Raw genomic sequence first — 5,022 nt, forward strand, 5'->3', positions numbered from 1 at the left:
TTTTTTACTTTGCAACAATTTCAACCCATTTTCATCTTGAACTGACATAAAAGGAAAAAAGAATATAATCTACACTGTTTCTGGACTTTACTTTTGGGACTTGTCGTATGATAGCATGCCAAAGGAAGTTCTTAAATAATCCATGCATGTCTTCTTGGACTTTGAAATTGAGTCTTCAATATAATGTATATCCTCCATATGTATCCGTGAGTTCATTTGGATGAGTGACCATTCCAAGTAGACTTGAAGAGACAAGCTTTTTAATATCCACTATTTATTCTCATTAAAAGTCTTGAATTTTCCTGTCATTTATTTCTCGTGTAGCTGAACATACTTATCATTCAACAGTTAACAGTACTTCATGCTGAACAACTAAAATTATTATTTCAGTTATGGAAGGCTTTTCTTGTCACACATAGCTGAAGACATAACTGACTCACCAACGTTCTCAGGTTATTCCTTTTAATTCTCAAATTTGCTAGTTAATCTGTTTTCTGATTTTTTTTTCTGTATCTTCTTCTTGGTTAAAGTGAGGTTAATAATTGCATAGTTTCTCTTGGTGGCAGATGGTGTTCCAAAAGAGGGACTAAGAATACCGGATGTACTTGTTAGGATAGCAGTCCTAATGCTTATTAGGGACAAAGTAAGCTCTATATATTAGATAAATCACAATTATATTTTTCATTGTTGCAAATAGACTTTTGAAGACTTCGTGCTTTGTGATGACTCTGAGATCATGGTTACTCATCTATTGTTATTGCTAATGAAATTTCAGAAGTTTGGTGCTTTGTGATATTCTGGAATCATGATCACTGATTAAATCTCTTGATTTCATTTTTCTTGCTGTCTATGAAGGTGAAATTGATATATCTTTTTTGCCCTGCTAATGTATGCGACTAGGCTGGAGGCATGCCTAGCCTAGTTTGTTCTTCAAATAATAAAATTTTCAGCGTCATCATCGTCTGTAGCTAGACTTTATGTTTAAATGTGAGACTAGCTGAGTTTTTTCACTTCTCTCTGCAATTGGAAAAGATTCAAAAGATCGTGCATTGGAATGGCTTCTTGGAAAGGAAAAGAAATTACCTTTTTTTTTTTTTTTTTTTTTTTTTTTTTTTTTGGTTTTTGACAAACGACCAAATTATATTTGACCACATCATGTGTATGTAAGCCATTATGTAAATGTAACATAACCAATCAAGGAATAGTTCCATTCTGCATGAACATCCATTTTGAAGATCCAAAACTATCAAGAAATTTATTTTTTCATATCACGTGTCATGTCTGAATGTGCAGGTACACATTTTCCTGCTATACTATTTTCTAGTTTGAATGGTCCTATGCTTTTGTACAACAATTACTCCTGCCATGAATCAACTTTTAAACATTGGAATAATTAAGATTATAATGCCCCTGTTTGGTGTAAATTAAGGTTTGATGGCTATTATTTGGAAAAAAACAATGTTTTTAATGGTAAATTTTTGGAGAATGTGTGGTTAAAAAACAGAAAAAAATTTGGGTTTACATGCAAAATATTTTATTACGTGAATGTGTGATTGAAAATAAGTATGTAAAAAAAAAAAAGAGTTTCGAATTAAAGGCCATCAAACAGGGGGCTAAAATCAGTTTCTCAATGGATTTTGATAAAAGTTGATGAAATGTGTGGTTGAAAAGTTGTGGGTCCCATGAATTGTTGTTAAAATTAATTGTTGACTTTGAGTTGGGATTTTAATCTAATGCTAAACTCGGGCTATATGAAAAAGTGGGGATCTTTGGAAGTGGATATTTCCTGTTCCTGTTTATGAAAAGTTCTATGGTATTTTGGCAGACAGATTATTGTTGTATTATAATATTTTGTAGAAAAGAGAATAATGTGTATCATAACTGTTAATATTTCATTCTTAAAACATTTCATTTCTATGATGTTCAATTCAATTTTGAAAGACCAGCCTGTTTGTTGACAGGTGAAGTCTCTGCAAGAGGGAGGTTCTGCTCTTTTTGCGGATGACCTTGTATCTCGTTTCCCTGGATTGAAAATTGGAAAACTTTGGAAGGAGGAGCATGATAGGATTCTTCTGCGAGCGGTGTTGAAGTATGGTTTTTTATTTTTTATTTTTATTTTATTTATTTATTTATATTTTTCCTGTTAAATTGAAGGTTCACCTCATTTTATAGAGCAGTTCCGGCAAGAAACTTTTATAATAAAAAGATTTAAAGTTTCATAACAATATGTTATGCACAAATAATCCAGTAATGGTTTCAATAAGGATTTCTGCCAAGATTTATTTCAACCATCCTTCTGGTAATATTTATTTGTTGACCTTCAAAGCAGGTAGTTGAAATGAAATTTGATTGAACAAGTCACTATAAATTTCTCAGATTCTATTTGGATCACTATAATTTACTTTTATTTTGTTGGACATCAAGACATGGTTATGGAAGATGGCAAGCAATTGTTGATGACAAAGAATTGAGAATCCAAGAAGTGATTTGTCAAGTACTGAACCTTCCCTTTATAAACTTACCTACCCCTGGGGATCTTCAAGCCCAAAGTTCTGCCTCAGGAGCTCCACCAATGCAATCTTCTTCAGCAACTCCTCAAACATCGGTTTCTGCTTCAGGAGTTCCTCAAGCACAGAATGGTATGAGCACAACTGAAATTGGAACACCTGGAAATCAGGTGAAAGGAACAAATAGTGAAAACGACCAGGTGCCAGATGTTGCACTGGGAATAACAAATTCGGCAGCCCAAACACAACCTGTCCAAGAACATTCTGTACTATATAGTTTCAGAGAGATGCAGAGAAGACAGGTTGAGTTCATTAAGAAAAGGGTGCAACTTTTGGAGAAATTACTTACTGCCGAATACCAGAAAGAATATTTTGTAAGTTCTTTCACTAGTCATATATGGACGAAAGCTTGCCTGTTGTTTCAAACTTACTCATGTGAATTGTTTCCTTCGTCACCAAATAAATAGAAGCACATGAGACTAGCTCTCTCTATATCCTCTAGCAGATAGGGTGGGACACAGATTTTTCACTTAGTTGTTTGATCATTTTCTATATACGTGTCGATGCATGAAATGGGGATTAGTTAGGCAGAACTTTGTCGGAAGCTTAGCTGCAACTATTTAATTACTATTTTAATCTTTTAAAAGTGATAAATCATATTATCACCTTAATTTGTTATCTAAATGAATGCATTTTTCAGGGTGACAGAATGCTAAATGATGAGACTGGACACAATGTTACTCATGTAGCAAATCCAAGTTTTGTGGAATCAGATGACCAAATGATTGACCATTTGCCTCGAGCTGAAATAATTTGTAAGTGTAGCCAATTATTCTTTAAGTTTGCCCCTAGAATATCAATAATTCAGCACAGATCGAGTTAGACTATTTTACCTGAGAAATGAGTTCCTGATTTCATGTCTGCATGGTGTACTGAGGAAGATGGGGTTCATGGTGGATTTTGAGGAATGAATCATCTTTGACGTTGTATATGGTTTTATTTCACCATGAAGACTCTTTTGCATTGACTTTTTATTTATATGGTGCTCAATGCCTGAGGAATTTTTGCGAAATTCTGATATGTAATTAAATAGTGAAGACTATGGTGTGTAATTAATTTTTCTAATGCAGTTCCAGAGGAAGTGTCGAAGGCTGCTTGTGACAACAAATCAGATCGCTTGGGTATGGTTCGTCTCTACAATGAGGTAAAATGCGTACAGTCAAATCTTATTGACAGTGTATGCATCATTATTTGGCATGTTTTCGTAGGTTTATCCAAGATCCCCATATACTTCCAAGTGATGTGGTAAGATAACTATTGTGCTTAATTTGCTTGCAGATGTGCAAGGTATTTACAGAAGATGCCTTGGATTCAGTAGCAGCACTTACAGCTGACAAGCCTGAAAGCTTGAATTTGAGGAGAAATCTTGCTTCGCTAGAAGCATTGAGTCAAGAGATTAACCATTTACTTTCACCAGCATCTAGAGAGGATGAGAAGGTGAACGTTGAAAAACCAAGTTCCTCGTATATTCCCCGAGCAGATGATTTCGTGCTTGGAGTTGAGGCAGATACTGGCATGAAGTTGTCTGCTGTGGATGTGGATCTTCCAACACAAATTAATCTGACAGAATCTGCTTGTGATGTTGGTAATGCATTATCATCTACTGCTGAGATTGAACCTCCTGTGGATTTATCAAGTGGAATTGCAGATATAGAAATGGAGGTGAAGGAGGAGGATGATCCTAATCTCAAGACCAATGTTGGGATTGATGGAAGCACAGAGAAACTCATTGTTTTGGATGATTAATCTTATTCAGAATTGCTGGGATACATCTAAACATATAGAATGAAGGATAATATAAGCAATATATAATAATTAAAGAATTATTGCAACTTGAAAAACAAAAACAATGAAGATGGCATGAAGAATTCTGGTTATTTTCTATGTGGTTTGCATTGTTGAACCCAAAAACCAACCTTTGAAAAAAAAGGAAAAAAAAATGATAATTTATTTTTCGGACTGTTAGTTTCAGTTTTGGTTCGGTTCTTGACCCTTTTTTTGGGCCAATCTCTAAATAGTGGTTAATACTTGTGAGACGATGATGCTTGCTTCTTTCTACAAGTTTGGTACTCTGTAATTTGAATTAGCTCAGGCATGTACTGATGTACATGTTTCTTCATTTATTGGAAGGCATGTACGTACTACAAATTATGTTTAAAGATTCTTCTAAAATTGAAAGTCAAAATTGAAAAAAAAGGACAAAAATTGGGAATAATATGAATGTTAGGAACGAGTCTAGATTTGCTATCTCGATTGTTTACACTGCAACATAATTGTGAGGTGTTAAAATTTTAGCCATGAAGTTGGCAGCGCACTTGTTAGGACAAAATAAAATGAAATTTCAGTGACAAAATTGAATTAAATTGAAGTTGAGGGACGAATGAAATAATCTTTTGTCGGTCCCGGACGTCAAAACCCGTCGAGCGACGAGCAGTAGACAATTTGGCTGGCGGAA

At 34.4% G+C, this 5,022-nt stretch overlaps 1 pseudogene; it reads left to right on the plus strand.

Moving 5' to 3' along the window:
• LOC111407438 overlaps positions 1-4,686 on the plus strand; it is an 18,121-nt pseudogene extending 13,435 nt beyond the window's left edge.
• The last annotated feature ends 336 nt before the right edge of the window (positions 4,687-5,022 follow it).

This window comes from Olea europaea, chromosome 13 (genome assembly GCF_002742605.1).
Source record: "Olea europaea var. sylvestris chromosome 13, O_europaea_v1, whole genome shotgun sequence".
Taxonomy (NCBI): domain Eukaryota; kingdom Viridiplantae; phylum Streptophyta; class Magnoliopsida; order Lamiales; family Oleaceae; genus Olea; species Olea europaea.